Source organism: Caretta caretta, chromosome 9 (genome assembly GCF_965140235.1).
Source record: "Caretta caretta isolate rCarCar2 chromosome 9, rCarCar1.hap1, whole genome shotgun sequence".
NCBI lineage: Eukaryota > Metazoa > Chordata > Testudines > Cheloniidae > Caretta > Caretta caretta.
The window spans coordinates 78,593,330-78,615,666 of record NC_134214.1 but is presented as its reverse complement, the minus strand read 5'-3'; positions in this window follow the sequence as shown (position 1 = coordinate 78,615,666).

Sequence of the window (22,337 nt, the reverse complement as noted above, 5' to 3'; positions counted from 1 at the left end):
TTATTTATATTTTATAAAGTGAAAATCATGCTTGCTCTACAAGGGCTCAGGAGTCAGTTCCCTTTTGTACTCCTAAATATCAAAATAAAACTTGAAAGGAAACACTGTCAGGGTGTTTTTCATCACTAAAAACCCCCATTTTTTCCTCACTGTTGTTTTTAATAACTATGAAATTGGAAACTGTAATCGGTTATCTTACCCATGCTGTTTTCCCTTCCATTCTGCGTGCTCTGGTTTGCCTCCCTAGGGACAGTCACAAGCATGCTGGATTGTTATTGGGGTGTTGTTTGAAAGCTCTAGGCCAGGCTGACTTGTTTGTTGTTATCATTCACTAGTCCTGGGGTAGCACACACAACTTCGGGTTCAGTAGGTTCCTTATGGGTGCTATGCACGTTGCGTTGTTATTATAGGGTTAACACCTGGACGCCAGACTAGGCATGTTGGGAGGGCTTCGGCCCTCAGGTCTGGTCCCTAAATGCCTCTCTGGCAGCCCTCCCTACTCTGGCACTTCCACATGCCATAGCATAGCGGACATGCTGGGGTGGGGCCATAGCTCATATCACTATGGCCATTCTGGCTTGTGCTGCAAACCCTGGAGATGCTTAACTTAGAGCAGTCCTTAGATTGCCTAACTTACACCAGGGGATGTATTGTTCCCTGCACCAACTCAGAATCTGGAGGCTGAGCCTTCTATACTGTGCTTCTTGGAGGTGCAGCCCAAAATCTGACCTCTTGGTTTATTATTGTGGGGTTGCTTGTGAGGGCTGAGCTAGGCAAACTAGTTAACTTTGATCAGGCTGCTCATTGCAGTCACTGAATTATGAGACATTTCACAAATCCATGGGTTCTGAACATTTGCCACAAAAACTATGAAATAATGAAGTAATTTGCTTGATATTGCTGGGGTGGGTTTTTTTTTGGAGGCGGGGGTTGCAAAATTTCTCTTACTACATGTAAAAAAATGTTTATGGCTGAATATGTGTGAGAATAAAGATCACTTGTGTTTCTTCCATTTGCAGCATTTGGGCAAAGCCAAAATCTGCTGGGCTCACTTATAAACTTTTTCCCCCAGGCCACCTGGAAGGATGAGCAGCCAGTCATCTTCCTCTTTGGTTTCTCCAATAGCTCATTCAGTATGACACCTTTGAATCATCTCTGTCTGCTTGTAGAAAGTCTGGGGGCTGATCAGTACCTGCCCACGGAGGCTACAGGCATTGGAGTCGAGTGAGAGGATACTTTTCACTAGGATGGAAATGTTCTCATTTGGTATGTATGATCAGGAATCCCCTCTCTCCCTTTCACATTCTGGTCTCTGCTCATCTTGACAGTTGTCCTGGCTGCCTTTTCCCTGTCCGTCCACCTGTAATACAATGTAACACTGGAAAACATCAGTTATGCAGCTACGGCCCAGCACATGGGAGCTACTCCAGCGGATCCATCAGGAGGTAAGGGTGAGAGGAGACAAGCAGAAGCATGAAGGGCTTGGAATAATTCATACCGGTAGGGGAATTAACTGCTTGACTGCTCACTGGCCGCAGGCAGCACAAAGTCGATGGCTGTTGCCCTGCGTTTTAAAAAGGGATGGGATATCAGTGATGTGGCAGGAGGTGGGGTGTCTGCTCTGGATTGAATTCAGTTACCCATCTCTATCATGCGCTGTCTCAAAGCCCCTTACACGCATTATTAATGATCCCCCTGCCAATATTAGTATCTCCATTTTACATGTGGGGGAAAATGAGGTCCAGAGAGAGAGGGGTGAAACAGGGAGAGAGTGGCAGAGCGAGGAGCAGAGGCCAGGCCTCTTGGCTCCCAGTTCTGTCCCTTACTGACAAGAAATCCAAACTTTGAAGAAATGGGTTGTAATCCAGATCCAGCTTTTGCAGCTCAGGCCTGCAGTTGGACTGGACATTAAATGCTGCTCGTGTTCAGCCGGGGACATGTCTCATATCCCACTGTAGCCACTAGGTGTAGATCTCGTCTAAGGAGATTTCAGACCTGTAAGTCTGTGGTTACTCTTCTGATTCTGAGCAATGACACCGACAAAAAGAACAAAAGAAAGAAAAAGCAAAACTCTCCGGGCCCCTCACAGCAGCAATTATATAGCTACTTCATTTTCATTTAGGATAAAACACACGTGTAATGGGCCTCGGCCCTCTTGCCTTTATTAGGGATACGCTGCCTGCGTCGCATTCCAGCTGCTGCAACAGACCAAAGTGAGCCGAGAATATTAACAGTTTGCTCCATCAGTGGGTTGTGGCAGCAACAAAGACAACAGACATCTAGAGATTCCCCGGCAGGCTGGACTAGCAGTCGTTGTGCCCGAAGGAGCTGCTGCCATGGCAGCTTCCCCTGGACCCCGGGAGCCACGCGGCTGGGTATCAGGCCAGGCACTGACAATTCTGCTTGCTGGGGCATTCATCACAATGAGACAAGGGAAGGGGTGGAGGTAGTGAGAGATGGCATGTGGCCCTGGGTCTCCCTTGCCATCCTTGACAACTCTGCATCAAGGTGGCCTATCCTTCCAGTCACCGGAGACTGAATGTGTCTTTCGGTCAAGGGAGGGTGACAAGAGGAATTGGAAAATTTCTTCCTTCTCTTTCTAATGCCTGGGGCAAAGTGTGCTCTCCTCACAGCGTGCCTGGGCCTGGCAGTCCTGGCAGAGAAGGTCGCCAGTGCCCTTCTCTTGAGCCAACAACTCCACTTTAGATGCCACCCAAAGGAGGATCCCATTCAAAAAAACTTCTCCAGAGTCAGCGGCGCCAGGTGGAACCAAATCGGGAGACTCTGGGTGTCTTTTGCTGCGTGAGTTCCAAGTTCACACGGCACAGGAAATATGCAAGAGAATCATCCAGCAGCAATGGTAAATCTTTAGGGCATAGATAATGGATACAGCATTGGATTCTTGAACCAGGGATCATGGGCTCAAGTCCCAGCAGGGATGCTGTCTTCTCAGCATTTGACTGTTGTCTGCTGTTGCCTCTTTGCCTTCAGAAGACGGGAATTTGTCAAGCCTGTGTTGGGGGATGGCTTTGCAGGCTTCAGACATCCTAGGAGACTGGCAGTCTCTGTCAGGCCCCTGGGGATTTTTGCAGAGGACTCCTTCCGGGGGGTGGGAGGCTCCCTCCCCCTGCCCATGTTCGCTGTTATGAGGAAGGGAAAAAGGGGTGAATGCCCCCCAGTCCTCCCACTGTTCTGTCCAGAAATTAAGGGTTGGGTGGGCTCACCCAGACAGATAATTGGAAGACAGAAGAAATAAAAGGGATACAGGAAGACTCTGCCTCCGTGCTTCACATGTTCATCTAGCAATTGAACCCTACAGTTGACATTTTCCTTACAATACTGAGTACCGATAACTCTGCCAGGAGAGGAAGACAGGAGCTGAGAAAGTGATGGGAACCTGGATTGGACTGGGATCCCTGGAAACCCATCTGATCTGCAATGCAGTCAGTTCTTTTCTTCACAGTTTCAGTGCCAGTGGAAGGCTAAGGGTGGGTGTTTATTAGTGACACTGTTGTAAGACCAAGCACTTAGCATCACCCATCTTCAAGCTTCCCATACATTATCCAGTTAATCATCAAGAAGATAAGAATGATCAGCCCCATTTCAGAGATGGGGAAATTGAGGCACAGAACGGGGAAGTGACTCAGTCAAGGTCCTATTATGAGGCCGTGGCAGAGCTGAGATTAGGGCTCAGGAGTGCCCAGCAATGCCCTGTGCTCAGTTTACAACAGCATGATGTCCCTAGGAAATGCAGGGAGGATGGCTTGGAAGGGAATTGAAGCACGTCAGGATGATTTTGCTCGTTTTTTCCCCATTAGGTCACCTGACTGCAAGGCAAGTGCTAGTTCAGTGAAACTCAGGAGCCTTTCCAAGCCAGTGATTCCCTCTCCGCGCTCAGGCTGCTGACAAAATGGAGAGATTACAGGGAAGGAGAAGAGGAAATGGAAGGTTAGTCATGAACATATTGGGTTTGAAAAACTCTGTGAACCAAGACGGTCCAGCTTCTGCACCTCCTGCTGCTGGACAGTCTGCTCCACTTTGATTCCTATCATCGTCAGTATCATGCTTTCATCCCAGATATCCCCAGGGGAGTTCACAGTCATCATGTCACCCACCACTGAAATGCAGCCACCTCTGGGGTGGAACATGGCAGCTGTTTATCAGCAACACTACTATTTAAGACAGGAAGTGAAGAAACAAAACACAGCCAATGGAAACTGCTAGGAGGATTTAAGAAGATGGAATTTAATGACCTGAGATGGCATTTGGCCAGGGATCTGAGACAAAAATAGGCTTGAGAATGGTATTTGCAGGTCAGTGGCTGCTGTGTGAGGGATTCTGATTTTGTTTACATATTTCAGAACAGGTAAAGTGAGAATGAGGGAAATGGCATCATGCCATGGGCTGATTCGCGACCTGCAGCCAGGGCTGGGTTGCAGGCCCCCTCTGCTGATCGGAGCCTGTGAGCTCTGGAAAGGGAAGTTGGCAGAGTATTAAATGACTCTTAAGTCAAGTTTGTTTAGAACTTTTCTATTTGAAGGATTTTTTTTTTTCAGAACAGGTTGAATTTCAGTTCAAATCCTCTTTCAAAATATCTCCTTGGTTCTTATGTGGAGCCGATTTGATTAGCAGAATGGATATACAAGAATATATGGCAGGGGGGAAAAAGAGGGGGACTAGATGGCACGGATGTTGGAAAATGGCTTTGCTGGAACAACAGTGGAGCCTTTCATCTCAAAGGTCCCAGTTCAAATCCACCCTCTGCCATTACCCACCTGACCACTGCTCAGCCCCTTTGTGTTATGAGTTGGGTGTTCCCAGTTCAAAGGACAGATGTCCCAAACCCACACATGCTACTAGCATTCAGGGGCTGACCTTATGGCCATTGAAATCAGTGGAAAAGCTGGCATGGGTTTTGGTCAGGCCCTCACTAATCCCCTTGCTAGCAGCCTCAGTAGAGTCCAAGGACCAACCAGGGCCTTCACTCCCTTCTTATTTTCAGTGCCCTGCACACCCAGGTTCCCACACATTGCCCACGCTGTACCTGCTCTTTGGGTACTACAGCTTTCCCTCTCCAGAACTGTCACTCTTGGACCTTTCACCTTTGCTAAATTCAATTTAAATGCAGAGCCAAATAATCAGATTACACTTGATTAAGGAAGAAAAATAGAAGAACAATCCAAATAATCCCAGTTCCGGTGCTGCATGAACAGACCCTTCTGGGACCTTCCCGAGCTGACAGTTTTACAGGAGAAACTGACAGGCTCAGGAAAGAGCGCAGCGAATCCCTAACCACGGAAAGCATTGCAGCTACCGTACAATCACTCGTCCGAGCTCCCTCCGGACTGGGCTTGCTGCTGCCAATAGACAACAGGCCTAATCAGCATGGAACGCCACGGGGCCCAGGCCATTAATTCTGGGTCTATCTTTAGCGTCTCCTCTCTCCAAACAGTGCACTGATCTGCTGCCAGTGTAACATATTTAACTTGCCCTACATTTTGCATGTCCATTTTCTTCCCTTGTTTTTTTTCAGTCAAAGAAAGTATCCTGTTCTAGTGCCCCAGTGATGGAGGCATCTGCTGTGTGTCTGGCTCCGGGCCAGCTCCCCCCATCCACCGGCCCCCATGTTGAGACTCTCTGGGGAACAAATGCTGCCCCTCAGTGATGAAGGAAGTGTGGCTGGTCAGAGTCACACATGAGCTGGAGCCCAATCCCCCAGGCCTCTGTTCAGCTCTGCTCACTAGGCTGGACTGCCTGTGTCATGGGATGTACTGTAACATGCCTGATCATACTTTAAAAAAGGGGAGGGTTGGACAGGTTGACACCTGGGCTCTATTTCTGGCTCTGTCAGAGGCCTCCTGTGCGTCTTTTGGCTTACAGCCCAATTTTCAGAAAGCCGAGCCAGGAAAGTAGGCAGTTGGTGGACCTATTTTGCATAGGAAGTCCCTAGGGTTGCTGAGTGTAAAGTAAAGGCAGAATCAGGCCCTTAAGTTGTATCCAAGGAAGACTCCTTGTTACACACAGGCCAGGGCTTTGGTACAGTCAAAATACAGTAAACACACTAAACCTGAGACCTTTGGAGTCGTGCTGGGGGTGAGATGGGATCCTGTCCATACTGTCAATGGGGGGTGTTTCCTGTGCAGAGAGGAAAACACAGACATCTTTGTACTGTACACTGGGTATTTCCAGAACCATGGAGGGAACCAGCAGGAGGCCCTGCTCTGCTTCCCAGTATTAGACTTTCACCTCCCAACATCACAGAGGCCTTCCCTGAAGCCAAGCAGGGTGGCCATAGCTTCCCATAGAACCACCCACATTGCTCTGAGGGCCAGCAAGGAGAGCAGAGGATCACTCCAGAGCCTGCTTCTCTCACAGCACTCATGGCCCGGCCACCCAAACAACGATCTCCCCATATAGCCACTACTGGCCCGAACCCATCAAATTCAGGGTCCTGATTCCGCTCTTCCTGCCACAATTGCAGCTAAAGTGACTTCAGTGGAGTTACCCATGATCTACACTGATGTCACAGAGAGGTGAATGAGGCCCAAGAATGTCAACGAGGACACAGCAGTTCCAATGAGCCTTGAAGCCATTCAGTGGGCACCAGAGTGGGAACAGAGGCTAGATGGGCACTGACTTTCAGAGCACAGATTTGTGTGTCTCCCTCCCCTTGATTTCCTGAGATACTCTGATCCTTGGCTCTCCCCGTCATGCAGCCCCCACTCAGACAAACATGTTTGCCCCTTGAGCCCAAACAAAACTGGTAAACCCTGAGAGTGGGAAGCTGACAAGGGGGTGTGATGTGATCACTCCCTCCCCTTTTTGTATCATCTGGATTATTTGGTTCTGAAGTCAGTTTCCTGCCTGGTTCTGACCCATCCCCTTGCTCCGCAGTCAGTTTTCTGCCCTTTGTGCCTGGTTCCGACCCGTTCTCTTGCTCGGTAGTTAGCTGCCTGCTCTGTCCGTCCAGGCCCCATATCCAGCAGCAGGTGTTCTATTAGATGTACACCAGGCAGCTGTTGGAAAGGCAGGGCTCAGGGACAGGCCTGTGCTGAAAATCACTGGAAATCATCTAGCCTGCTGAGTAATTTAAAAGGGAAATTAAACGGCTTGATGGCATCCAGGTGTGGCCCAGATCTCTCTGAACCTGAGCATATCTTACCGGGCTTGCATTTTCAATCACATTATTAGTGCCATAGAGTGGGGCTGGGGTGTTACACTTTCCTGTCAGCACAGCTGAGGGCAAAGTCCAGTGCAAGGCACATGTGAGAAGAGTTTGGTTCAGCCTAAATCATCCGCCACTTTTATCCATGCTGCAGATCTGCCACCGCACTCGGGCAAAGTGCGGAGTGATCTCAAGCGGGAATCACCCCATAATAGCAGGGGACTGTGCAGGTAATGACTGAAGTGCCTAGACAGAGCTTTGAGGTTCCAGGGATGGAATAGCTGGAGTGGGAGGCTGTGGGTTGCGTCAGAGGAGCGTCGGCAAAGCTGTGGTGGGTCCCAGAAAGCAGGGGCTACTGCAGGACAGAAAGCAGGTGTGTTGGCAGAGCTTGGAGGGAGAAGTCAGCGTGGTCTAGTAAGGGGTGTGGAAAGTTAGGTCTGAGATGAACTGGTACAGTTTTGTTGGGAGCCTATGACTGTGATGGGGGGGGAGGTGCTGCAGGCCAGCACAGAAGCGCATTAGCAGAGCTGTGTGTGGGAGCCCCTGATTAGCGACTGGCATAGTAAAGCCGGGATTAGGTCAGGAGCGAAGTGCTCTGGCACAGCTATGAAGGGACCCTGGCCCTAGAATAATAAGGGGTAGGTTGTGCGGGTCAGGATATTGCAGGCGTTTGCAAAGAGAAACCTGAACAAAGGTGGATTGTTCCTCTGTTCAAACCGGGACACAGTAGCTGCAGCATGGAGCAGCATCGCTGCCTGATGCCAAGGCTGGGACAGAGACATTCCTGACAGTCCTACAATTCTTCTCCCAGGATTCTCTGCCAGAGCAGCCTGAGTGTTTATCTGTTGCAGGGGCGCTGGAAGAACTCAGACCCCCATGAACTGAGGACACACTTTTCTCCTTCATGGCTGTCTCTGCTTGCAAAGCGAAAAAAGAACGATGTTGCCCTCCTGATGCAAGACCCAGCAGCCATTCTGAGGCAGTGCCTGCTCTCCCTGTGGTCATGCATAAAAGAGATTGGCAAAGTTAGCTGTGCTTTTAAGTCAATTCGTCAGTGGAGTTGCAGACGTCAAAATGGGTTAGGTGAAGAAAACCTCGAATAATTAAGCAGATGGATGATGAGCAGCCAGGAAAATAAAATCATCCCAAAGCTTTTGTCTGATGATCTCATAGAACTTTACAAACACGGGAGAACAAACCCTGACCCCGCTGAAATTAATGGGAGCAAGACTTGACCATGATAAGTTAAGCCTCACAACAATCCCATTCCCCGGGTGGGTATCTTCACCCCATGTTACAGGTGGTGAAGCTGATGCATAGCCTGGTAAAGTGACTTGCCCAAGTGAGTCAGTGTCAGAATTAGGAACAGAAGCCATATCTCTGGGGTCCTAGTTCCTTAATCACAATACTATCCTGCTTCCCTATGGCAAGGGGTGCTGTGCAGTCCATCTTGTCTTGATCATACAGAGAGCATGTCCTAGCAGAGAGCCCTCTGCACTGAGGAGCCTGTGTCAGTTCTGAATTAGGAAGGATTTTTTGAAGGGCTGAAGAAAAAGGAAACAGATGAAAATAAAGGCTATGAAACTTCTCCGAGTAATGAAAGCATTTCTCAAGGAACACCTGGAGAGTAGGTGTGACAACATTTGCGTCACTTGTCACAGTGAGAGGATAATGCTGGCAGCAAACAAATAAGAAGCTATCCCTAATGTGACTTGTGTTCCACCGTGGGTATCTGGCCTGAATTCCTTCCCCAGGAGATTGTCTGTGATGTCAGGAGACAGGACAGCCACCACCTTGCTGGCTTTTGATAGGCTTTTGATAGAACAGAATCCACTAATGTCTCCATATGGCACCTTCAATCTGAGGATCTCAGAGTGCTTTGCAAACACTAATGGCTTCAGCCTCACCACTCCTCTCTAGGTCAATATCATTATCCCTATTTTGCAGGTGGGGACACTGAAGCACAGATCTGGGACGTGACTTGCCCAAGGGCATACTGCGAGCCAGAGCCAGGAATAGAACCCTAATATCTGTTCCCTGAAATAGCTGGTAGGCCACAGCATGTTTGGAGAGGCTCATATGGGTAGGTCATGCTAGGAATCAAGACTAACACTCAGTCAGCACTTAGGAATTGCCATGCTGTGATGTTTTCCAGGGTGCCCAGGATCGTGAGGCACCTTGCTACCACTGAACCATAGCATGAAGAAGTCTTGTCTGGGTCTGCTCTGGATCAGTTCCCTGGCAGGCCTCTGCAGTTCTCGCTCTCTCTGTGCAGGTTAGCGATAGGCAGACACTGACCCATGAGTCTTCCGAGCATCCATCCGGAGTTCCCCGCCCCTGTTCCTCTAATCACTCACAGAACTCTCCGATTTTCTACTCCCACAGGAACAGCATACACCAGCTCATGATCACCACTTTGCTTGACACACAGCACTTAGATATATTTGTAGTGAACACAAGAATACGTTTATTATCAAAGAACAGAGATTCGATTGATAGTAATAACATTGGAAACAAGTGGTTACAAATAAAACAAAATCATAATGTGTTTGCTCGAGCCTAAATTTAACTCCCAAGACTTTCCTCCATCTGCTGCAAGACTGCTTACCCCGAGTCCTTTTCCCATGTGTTTTCAGCCAAGTTGGCTGAGATCCCCCTTTCATAAGATCAAGCCTGCTGTTGGCTTGTCCACACAGACTGAAGGATGCAAGGGTGTCTTGCTGGTATTCCACACCAGACCTTTGATGGTGACCTGAAAATAGGATTCACCCCTCTGCTGCGGTGTACCTCTTCCTGTTAATTTCCTTTTGAAGTCTCCACAAGCTCTTAATTAGTGTTTGACTCAGTATGCCAACAGGTTTCAGTTGTAAGGCACACACCACACAATGGCCCACCAAGGAGATACGTGTCTCCTACCGCTTATTAGGAGAAGTTTGTCTCAAGATACTAAACCTCTGAGTGACCTCCCTTTAACTACAAGGCCCAGTGGACACAATTTTCAGCATATGAACATAACTCTTCACATAATTTTCTGTACATAAATCTCACAATGGTTATGATGACCAGTTTGCCACTAACTTGCATTAGAGACCTTACATGACATTATTTTGGTGAACCCAGGATTATCCCTATTTCCCCCTGTGCCCTCTGCCAGTTAGCATCAAGAGGTCCTTGGGTCACATATGCCATCTGGTACAGCATCCTAGAAGAGTCCAGGCTTACCACCCATATCTCATTTTATGATGAGATTACTGGTTCTGTGGATGAAGGGAAAGCAGTGGATGTATTGTTTCTTGACTTTAGCAAAGCTTTTGACACGGTCTCCCACAGTATTCTTGTCAGCAAGTTAAGGAAGTATGGGCTGGATGAATGCACTACAAGGTGGGTAGAAAGCTGGCTAGATTGTCGGGCTCAACGGGTAGTGATCAATGGCTCCATGTCTAGTTGGCAGCCGGTATCAAGTGGAGTACCCCAAGGGTCGGTCCTGGGGCCGGTTTTGTTCAATATCTTCATAAATGATCTGGAGGATGGTGTGGATTGCACTCTCAGCAAATTTGCGGATGATACTAAACTGGGAGGAGTGGTAGATACGCTGGAGGGGAGGGATAGGATACAGAAAGACCTAGACAAATTGGAGGATTGGGCCAAAAGAAATCTGATGAGGTTCAATAAGGATAAGTGCAGGGTCCTGCACTTAGGACGGAAGAACCCAATGCACAGCTACAGACTAGGGACCGAATGGCTAGGCAGCAGTTCTGCGGAAAAGGACCTAGGGGTGACAGTGGACGAGAAGCTGGATATGAGTCAGCAGTGTGCCCTTGTTGCCAAGAAGGCCAATGGCATTTTGGGATGTATAAGTAGGGGCATAGCGAGCAGATCGAGGGACGTGATCGTTCCCCTCTATTCGACATTGGTGAGGCCTCATCTGGAGTACTGTGTCCAGTTTTGGGCCCCACACTTCAAGAAGGATGTGGATAAATTGGAGAGAGTCCAGCGAAGGGCAACAAAAATGATTAGGGGACTGGAACACATGAGTTATGAGGAGAGGCTGAGGGAGCTGGGATTGTTTAGCCTGCGGAAGAGAAGAATGAGGGGGGATTTGATAGCTGCTTTCAACTACCTGAAAGGGGGTTCCAAAGAGGATGGCTCTAGACTGTTCTCAATGGTAGCAGATGACAGAACGAGGAGTAATGGTCTCAAGTTGCAGTGGGGGAGGTTTAGATTGGATATTAGGAAAAACTTTTTCACTAAGAGGGTGGTGAAACACTGCAATGCGTTACCTAGTGAGGTGGTAGAATCTCCTTCCTTAGAGGTTTTTAAGGTCAGGCTTGACAAAGCCCTGGCTGGGATGATTTAACTGGGAATTGGTCCTGCTTTGGGCAGGGGGTTGGACTGGATGACCTTCTGGGGTCCCTTCCAACCCTGATATTCTATGATTCTATGATTTCCAGGAGTGATCCTGTACCCTATGAACATTCACAGGTGTCCAAATTGCAGTTTAGAGCTTATGAAACATCATTATATTGCAATGTTAGGCCATGACATGGTAACATCTAGACTCAGTGAGATGATATCCTCAGTGCACAAACTAATGTTGCATCACACAAAGATGACATCACAAAGTTGTGACACTAAACTTCATCTCCTTGCACAAACTCTCTCAGCTATGGACCCTCCCTGTCTCTGCCAGTGAATGGCCAATGCCAGTTGTTTTGGAAGAAGCAGTAAAACCCACATAATACTCCTGAGTGTGTACTATTATCCCATGGTGAAAACCTCTTCCTGACCCTCAGGTGAGCTAGAGGTGATTAGATTGTGCCCTGAAGTAGGAGGACTAGAGCCAGTCACATTTTATTCTTGACAGTGTCATTGCTTAAGTGTTTAGTTTGTTTGTTTGTTCAGTTACTTGTCCCACCCATAAAGCAGACTCTACTCTTTTACTCAAAATAAATAGTATGTGGCTTTCTGACAGACGAAGGCCTAACCCACCTCCTCTCTGGAGCCAGCCACCACTCCAGAACAGGGCAGGGGGCTGGCACAGAAGACTGAATGGCATTCCTCACCCTGCAAGAGTTGGGCAAGCTACTTTCCCAGAACTCACAGTTCTGCCATCCCAGAAGCAGAGGCCAGAGTTCCAGCCTCACGCCGGCCCAAATGGCTTTGCCCCCAAGCTTCACTGTTACAATGCCTTGCTAGGGATTTCATTTTAGCCCACCCCATACCGTCATGCGAAGGGCCCTACACACACAAATGCCTCTGTAAGTGTTGCAGGATTGGGCCTGGTTTCAAGGCTACTCTGAGCTCTGCCATACATGCTGGCAGTCACCTTTCCTGTCCACGCATCAGGGTTAGGGCGTCTGTTCTCAGTGGCATTTGATGTTTTTTCTGTCACTGCAATGCAAAGTGTGAAAATAGCTGTTTCCAGAGGGGAAGGTGGCTGTGGGCAAAGCAATAAACTTCAGTTTTCCTGAACCCGCTGCTCTCCAGCAGAAAGCATCCTTGGGATAGGAACCAAGAGAACTAGGAGAAAGTACAGAGAACAGCTGAGAAAACACATTAATGTACCATAAAGAATTTCCATTGCTTTCCAGTGATATTTTTTTTTATTTATTCATTTATATGCTGCTTCTTTCTCTCTCCCCCTAATCAGGCCTTTCAATTCCTCACATCACCCTCTCCACCCCCAGAGATTACATTGAAATAGCGTCTGATCTTTATGCAAGAACTGAGGGGACCTGTGGAATGAGAGTGCAAAGCGGGGGGCATTGGCATGCCTGACACATACTGTAACTCAGCGAGCAGTGAAATGCCGAGGCCAGCGTTCTGAATCCGGCCACAACTGCCTGATCATCCAAATATTTAGACTCTGAAAAGGCTATGATAGAAACACCCAGAAAAATAAATATTTTAGAAACACAGTAACTGAAAACCTAAACAGGAACCCGCTCCCTCTCTCTGCCCTGTGCTTGCTACCGAATTAGAGAAAGCTGGGCATATATTTCACAGCTGTGCCCCTGACACTTCACTTCCTTACAAAGGAATGCTATGCGGCTACATCATAACATCAGACAACTTTTACAAGGTTTGGGGAATGAGAGAAACTTATCTCAGGATGTTGGATGCAGGCTGGAGGCTGGTAGTATCAGTCAGTGTCCTGGGGCGCTGCTTTCAAACTGACGGGATCAGACATACTGTTACAAAGGCTGAGCCAACCCCCCTGGAAGTGGTGCGGGGAGCCCAGAGCTCAAATAGCAGGGGGTTCTGCAAGACAGAATCGAAAGGGATTAGCGCAGCTGTGTGGGATCATAGGCGGCCTCTACACTTTGAGCTGGAGGTGTGATTCCCAGCTTGCATAGTTGTACCTATGCTGGTGCTAGTCCACGAAAAATAGCAGTGTAGCCCAAATAGCATGGGTAGCAATTCAGGTGGGCCCCCGAGTATGAACCCAGGGGCAGGTATGGCAGGTACATACTTGCGGAGGCTAGTTATAGAGTAGCAGTAGCAGGGGGAATGGCAGGTCAGGACTGAGTGACATGGGCAGAGCTGTGTGAGAGCACAGGACATCCACAGAAAATGAGACATGTAGTAGAATGGTCGTCAAGCGGTTAACTGGGTTACACAGAGTATTATGGGTTGAGGTCATACTCCAACCCTTCCTTGCATCCTGTTTTAGTTAGTGTGTGTTTTCCTCCTACCCTGTTGTATACGGTTGTTTCAAGCAGCACGTTCCCAGCCCGCAGTACTGTAGGTAGTGTTTCTTGTGCACTGAGTGGTTTCTTTGCAAATGGGTGGTTGGTCAGGACTCAGATGCACTGGCAGAACCATGGAGAGAAGCTTACACACTACTTTGCCAGGCTCTAGAAAGCCCTTTTCCGCTTCCAGTTTCCTGAGCACACCATTTGCAAATCAATGTAACCCATACTGAGACTATCCACTCACTTCAATTCCCCCACACCTCAATAGCAAATGTTCACAGCTGGCAAAGCAACCCCAGGGGGATGTTCCTTTTTGATGGACCTTCAGAATAAACCAAGACTCCCCCACTTGGCACATGCTTTCCCTCTTGAGCCCTGTAGGAAATCTTCTGCCATGGTAACAGACTCTGAGAGGCTGGGAAGTGGCAGTAGCTACCCCATTTCATTGCCTTTACTGGCAGCTGAATTTGATGCTCTCTTACACTCTCTGGTGAATAGCAACCAATCCAGTATCTCAGATGCAGGAGATCCCACAACCTCCCTTGACAGCTTATCTTCTTCCTTAGAATTATATAGTATCTTCTAATACAATACTCATCCTAAATGTTCCCTACTGTGGATTAAATCCATTCTTGCTTGTTCTGCCTTCCCTGACTAATGAGAATAACCAATCCCTAACTGCTTGGAATATCCATGCCCTTGCTTGTAGGTAGTTCTCACATCTCCTCCCACTTCTCCCCCAAACTGATTGTGGCCTATTCTCATTGACTCACTATTTATCAAGCACCCAGAAGCGTGGTAGGAACCTCACAGAGAGACACACAGAGTAGGTCCCTACCCAGAAGAGGACAAGGAAGGTGTATAGGCTATAGCTGAAGTGCAATAACTAATTACAGTTATAGAGCAGACATAGGAGAGAGAAGGCGACTGGAGTGATGGGGCTGGAGGTTTGGGTCAGTAAGGTATACATTCACCCTGATAATTACTTTACTTTTTATTACATAGCTCCACTCCCCACCTGCTTCCCTTCATATGGGCATAACAAATGATGAGTGTTTGTATAATCAGCTTCCATCCTCCTCACCATCTCTGTTCACCCTCATCTGCACCCTAATCTCTACTGCCCGTGCAGTGTGGGTAAGTTACTCAACTGCACCAGCTGGGTCAGAAGAGATGTAGTTATAAAGCTGATGCCATCCGCACACAGCCCATGCTTCCTCACTAGCCCTCCTCTCTTGCCCCATATAAACACATTGAACAGATGGGGTGACAGACTAGAGCCCTGTGGGCTGGACTGCTGAGTGGACTGGAACTGGAGCACATTTCTAGGAGCAGAAAACCAGCCCATGTTCTGTGGGTCAAGATCAGTAGTCAGTCCCCTTCTCACTACATCTCTTCCAACCCAGCTGGGCCTGCGTGAAGTGAGTGAGTGGATGTCAGTCTAGTCACATCACCAAAAGTCCCTCGCACTTCATACTAAATGTCCTACTTTGTTGAGAGGCACTTGGAGGGGAAGGCGGTGAAGTATGGGATGACCCTTAGTTCTCCTGGGAGTTTGTCCCATAGTCTGGGACCAGCCCCCCTGAGAAAGCTGTGTCCTACACAGAGATGAGCTTTACCTTTCTGGTATTCACTTCCACTGTGCCCCAGGAGCAGAGTGGTCAATGCTTTATCCCAGAGCCATGGAGTGCCTGGACCAAGATAAGGACCAAGATCTTGATCTTGGTTGGAAATTCTATGGGAAACCGGAGCAGGATTGCAGGATAGGTTTGTTGTTTTTGAGGTAGCCCATGCTGCTGAGAGTCTCCCCCTCGGTCTGCCAATAGCCCACTGCAAAGCCCATCCACTCTCCATGCAATTGACCAATACAACTGCAAAACCCAGCAATCTCCCTCCCCTTCGACAGTCACGCTATGGGTCTGTCCCACTGCATAGCATGGGCCCCACAATTCTTAACACACACAATTGCAATCAAGCTCTTTCGGGCATGTCTACATTTGCAGCTGGGAGCGAGCATCCTAGCCTGGATTGACAAATGGGCACTAGCAGAGCTCAGGCTAGCATGCTAAAAACAGCAGTGTGGATATAGCTTCTCTGGCAGAGCCTCGGGCTAGCTACCCGACCCAGACCTAGAGAGTGGGGTGCGCTTGAGAGCTGAAGCAGCTGCCTGGGCTGCAGTGTACACACTGTTAGTTTTGGCGTCCCAGCCGGAACCTCGCAAGCGTGAATCAGTCTATACGGGCCGGAGGGTCCTTGCTAGCTGCAGTGTAGACATACCCCTAGTGGCCGAACCCCTAAATTAAGCCCATGGTAGCTTCTAAAGAGGCAGGTTTCAGGTGTTGAATTTACAGGTAATACTGGCAGCCAGTGTGCTGATTAAGTTGACTTCGTGCTAAACCATTCACATTATGAGTCAATCCCAGAAGGCAGGGAGAGTAATGGAAAATGAAATTGCCCCTCAGGCGCTTAGCACAGCCACTAGAACAGGCTTGTATGTGAAACTCAGACATAGTCATCTAGTTTTAATTCATGCCTCCCCTTTGACTCCCCTTCCTCCCCGCCTCTGTTCCTTAGTCAGTCAGCGTATTTCTGAACTGCCTGTGTGTTTCTCCCTTCCCCCTACTGCACAGGACTCAGTGCTCCTTTACGGGAAGTGGGTATTCTATTCTTCACCCCTCACCACATCCCCTGCTCCCCACCTGGACAGATGGGCCCTTTCTTTACCTGTGGCGTTCAGCATCAATGATAACCTTTTTGCACTGAGTTTACGTGCCTCCAGAAACAAAACAGGATCTCATTAAAAGCAACCAACCAGTCTCCTTGTACGTAAATCTCACTGCTCTTTTGATTTTAAATGGGTTTAATGCTGAGTTCATCTGCTAATTCCCCCTCCTGCCCCTTGTGTATTGTATATTCGGAGCAATGCTGTTCTGTGGCATGAGCAGTTTATTTTATCGAGTTTAAGAGAAAATCCCATACTGAGATGCTGCAGATAAATATCCATTGTCACATCTGTTTTGGTTTAAGATTGTTGCCTACAATGTTAAAAAATACAAACATATTTGACGGGGGCAGGGATGGGAGGAGAGAGGGGTGTTGTGGGGCTGCCGGAGTCTGGGCCGTTAGTGCAGCTCATCAAACGTTTTATCACCAGCAGGGAATGGAATCACAATGAGAGTAAATCTCAGTCAAATGAAAAAAAAACAAAAACAACCCAAACTAGACAAAAGAGAGTGCAGCAGGCCTGCCTCAGGGATGCCTGCCTCTGGGTCTCACATGGGGCCACCCTCAACACTGGGAAGCCATTCACTCGCACCACTGGGATACCTACTTTTCCAGCTCAGTTAGGGCCATCCTCAGCACCGACTGTAGGAAGCTCTCCAGTCCTTCTCACTGATGCCTGCCTCTCCTACTCACAAAAGGCCACCCAGAACCTGGGTGGGCGATGTAATACCTTTTACTCAACCAGCTTCAGACCTGAAGAAGAGCTCTGCGTAGCTCACAAGTGTGTCTCTTTCACCAACAGGAGTAGGTCTAATAAAAGATATTACCTCACCCAACACAACTACACCCCCACTGCAAGCAGCATTCCTACTACTTGTCAGACCATCGTCAAAACCTCAAAGGAGGCTCTCTAGTCCTAAACGAGGCAAGAATGTCCTCCAATTCTAATTCTGCCTTAGGCTAGGACTCCTCATGATTTTTCATCAGTCCAGGCTAAGCAATGTATGCACACCCCATGCTCGGTCATCCCCCAGTTTTATCATAGGCTGGAGCATCTGCCACGTCTTGTTTCTAGAATATGGGATTTGGGCAACATCCAGATGGAGAGGGGTTGGGAATGCGAGGGCTTCCCTCTTATAAGCTTGAATATTTTACTAAATCCATGAAAACAACCACTGTGACAGAAAGAAGATTCAGCATTTCCAGTCTGCAGTTATTCTGCCATCAGTAGGGGCTGCTGCTACATTCTCCATTCTCCATCCCCTTCAGCCTTTAACCAACTTCACTCCCAGGTGGGACTTCATTTCCAACGTCCCTGTGCAGTCAGGCCCAAACAGCATTGCAGGGAATGGCTTCCTGAGCACGGCAAACAGGGTTTCGGCCCAGAGGAGTGGCAGCTGAAAGTGATCCCTCTCCGGTGGCTGCCTGGTGACCCTTATGTGGAACGAGTGCATGGAATTCAGCCCAGTCCCTAGCTAACAGCTGTCCACATGACAAATGAACATTCTCCATGACTGTCGCCAATTGGCCTGTTGCTGGCAGTTTCAGCACAGAGGCCAAGGACTGAATGGTCCCTGGCGACTGAACTCCCCACTTATCTCCAAGAGGTGGGACCCGCCAGGGTACATTGGTGAGGCAGTGGGTGACAAAGGAGGGGACGCTTACCCTTACTGTGCCCAGGCTGTCCCTGTTCTGTAGATAGAACCTTTCACTCCCCAGGGCTGTCAACCCATCACCTTTCATAAGCACTGAAGTTTTATTTTACATTTAAATAAACTAAACTAAAATTGCTTTGTTTTTTGTAACGCTTTAATGAAAATACAGCTAGAGAATAAGGGAAGGCATAACAATAAGGATCACTCTTTTCACCTAGAGCACTTTATGTTCTCCAATTGCTGTGCAAACACTTACAAATAAAACATAGCAGAGCAGCAGCCCCATGTTCTGTCCTAATGCGGGAAACAACAACACAGCCCCTCTTATCCCCCTCCCAAAAAACTCCAAACAACCTTCCAAGCCAATATGTCAATAACTTCAAAGTTCTATTGTCCTGGCCCTGGCTTTGCTGCAAAAGAATCTGAAATTGTTTCAGATTTTCCAGTTTCACTCCAGGCATTTAGGAACTGGGGAAACAAGTGTGAAAAAATGTGTCTGAGTCAGAAGAAAACCCTGATCCAAGTTGGCAGAAATGGCCGAGAGACCTCAGGATTGGAGTATGTCTCTTTGATCCTATGTCATGTGGGAGCCATCCCACCAGATCTCACACAATAACTAGAGAGAGGCTCTTCAGAGTGTCGGCATCTTCATTAGGGCCTCTCCTATACATGTGTGGATGTTTTCTATTAAAGATTCACACTATGGTTTAGTTACATTCCTAATTGTGGGACTTTAATGGTCCTAATTTGAAACACACCCACAGAGGAGTCTTTGTCCCATCCCAGAGCTGTCCCCAGGCCCGCTGCCATATGGCAGTTACACATGCCACATGCAGGGTCTGCACATCCAGGAAGACCCCAGAATGGGATCAAGGGGAAGCCCCCACTCTTTCAGCATCTGGCATTCAGTGACGTGGAATCACATCACAGAGAGCAGAGACAGAGCACATCACAAGGGTCATGAGTTCTCAAACTGCTTCAGAGTGTGGCTGACATCTTAATAGAGAGGTTTCTTCACAGAGCCCTCTCCTCTCAGTAGGGATTACACAGTGTCCCTGGGCCAACTACAGCAAATGGAAAAGTAACATCAGGGAAGTATAGCCCTCATTTGGGACTGAGTGACTTAGGTCACCACCCTGAGCTCCCTCTCCTGACCCTAGTTTGTAGGACTCCACTATGCCCCATATGGACAGTATCAAACCTTCTTTTGCACCTCTACAGTGACCCCCCTGCTGGTGGTGGGTGCTGAAAGGGGGAGGGGCATTCCTTAGCGTGTCCTCTCTCACCAACCCTGGAAAGGACCTTCATATCCCATCCCCACTGAGGTGGAGAGTGGGCAGCCAGGCTGGAATCTACGTCTCTCCCCATGGCAGTGCTGGGCTCTAGCCTTTGGCCTCACTGGTCATCTCCCTTATTGTTTAGCAAACTTTTGTGCTGACACTGTGTTCCGTTCATCGTAGTGACAACCCACATGGCTCCAGGAAAAGGTCACCTAAGCTCTTTCAGCCTTTCCCTTTCAAATTTACATTTGTGCTAAGTTAATTCTTCATTATAAAATCAAATACCCCGAATGTAATTATTCACTCTTTTCATAATTTGTCTAGTTTAACATTCCCCTCTCCCCTGCACTCCAACACCCTAGTCCATTATCGAGAGACATAAAGGAGAGGCACCGCACCAGCCTTTGAATTCAGTCCGTTCTTTTAGGACAAGTTACTTATTTACTTCTCTGGGTTGTTGAATCTCAGCAGAGTCCTCTATGCCCACCAGAAACCAAATGCAGCTGAAGTCAGAGGAGTCTGTAGGGTCTGCAAAAATTCAGGTCCCATTGCTAGCAGGTGTATTTAAGTGGCGGTGCTTCTACTGACTTGCTCTGGTGACCACTGTGTGGAGTCCAGTGTGAGACATCTGTTGTGGGCTGGAAACGTTGTGAGGGCAGTCCTTCTAGCCTTGGTCGTGAATCTTCAGAACAGCCACAAACAGGAAAGCACAGAGGCACCAGAGAACGTTATAAATGATTTCCATTTATTATTACACAGCTGTGTTATATCGGCCTGGAATGCTCAGCCTGAGTCGGAACTAGATTATACATTCCTTGGGGCAGGGACAGTGTCTCTCTTGGTCTTTGAGCCGTGCCAGTCTTGGCATTCAACAATATTTATGACTCTAGATATGTATGATGCTTTACAGACACACATGTAGATGTGGACCCTGCTTGGAAGAGCAGGTTAACTGAATATTTTTGAACCTGGAAAGGTCTGGAGGAAGACGGGGGTCTTAACTTTTCTGAACCAACTTGCCGCAGTCACTAATAATTAAGGTAGAGTATGACCCCCTCCCCACTGGATGGCGGTCTGGGCTGTGAAGGATGCGGGCCCTTAAATGTCCCCATAACAACATACACAGTCCCCAGAGCTCACTGACTCCCTGCAGCTTTCTCTTTTTTCACCATACGATTTCCCCACACTTTCCCTTGCTCTCCTCCTTCTTGGCTCCTCTCTCAGACACTCAGTGTTTCCCGTAGTAGCTTCTCTCAGGTGTGGAATGTTTGGCTTGGAGTTGAGGTGTGGAGGTAAAGAGAACTCTTGTTTTTATTCTTTTCCAGTGGGAGTGTTTTCCCTCTGTTATTCATCAAACTGACTCCCTTTCTGTTGGAATTTAATACTCACCAGCTCTAAATAACCTATTGCACTAATAATGATTGATAGTTTCCAATGAGTCCATAAATGCTGCCGTTCCCCATCTCTGTACTTTTTCTCCCTATCTCTCCTCTCCTCCCTTCCTCTCCATCCCGCTCCATGGTTACTGAGAAGCTGTTCATGCTGTTATTACATGGATTGATTTGTTTTCTGTTTTTTCTGTGATTTGGGATAGGAAAACACCAGGGATTTTTGAAAGAGCAGTGAAATGCCATGGCCAATGAAGCCTGACTGGAAATTCCTCAGGTTATCATCATCTCTTAGATGAGGAAATCTCAACAAGTTTCTATATTAAGGGACTTGGGGAAAAATGATTAGGCCCAGCAGAAGCTCCAAAGATCCCCCAACCCCCAAGAAAAACACGCAGAGTGTGAGCGTATGCTTCGCGCCTGCAAGAAGAATGCATGGGCTAGCTGAGTAGAGTGTCTAAAGGCATGTGCTAGATGTATGGTATGCCCAAAGACAAGGGCTCTGTGTGCAGGAGTGACCACATGCAACAAGGCCAGTCTGTTCCTGTGCTTGGAAGAAATGTGTTGAAGGGGTCTTGGCTTCTCCCATGGCTGTGGATACACAGTCCATGACGTGACAATAAGCATGGCTATCTAAGTATCCCCACTCGCTGTTATCTTGTGCATGAAAAGCTGGGAAAGTCTATCCCAACCTCAGTAATTTCGAATGATCACAGGGTACAGCATGCTGCATTCTAGCGGCAAACCCTGATCTCACCCCACAGCTCTGTCTGGCGGGGAGGAAGTATGAGGTGCTGTGAGACAATAGAACCTGGCGTACAGCCAGGCTGGGCAGACACCTGTGAGAGCTACTCTTCTGTTCAGCCTTTGGCCTGCCTGAACTCCGGAGACTGTGAGAGAGAGCCCCTAAGTGCTGGGTGGGACCTAGTTTCTCTGTGGGGACTACAAGTTCCAGCTGTATCCAAGGAAGCCAGTAAATGGGGAATATGCAAACCAGGTACCTGCTTGTGTTTACTTGGGGTGTCAGGCACGTCCTTTCCCTCACATTCACATTCTCTGTCTGTCTCCCCCTCCTCAACAGTAAGCCCACAAGAAGCTGCTGTCTTTTGCTCCTTCCCTTCTCTCCCCCTCACTTTAGTCTGTGACTCAGGACCTGCAACCTAAAGGACGACTGGCTGTCCACTGGACCCTTCCCACTGAAGCTGTCCTTTTCCCAGCACAACTCTTCACTAGCTTTCTCTCCAATGTAACAAAGATCCCTTCTGCCTGGTGGAACTCATTCCTCCTCTTAATAAGCATGACAGCCTCTGGCAAGCCCTCCCCACAAGTCCAAATCATAACTCCTCCTGCTACCGGGGACAGAATCTGGGGAACTCTAAGAGGAAAACAGCTTAAAGAGATGTAAAATGGTGACTTGATTTACTCTTTTG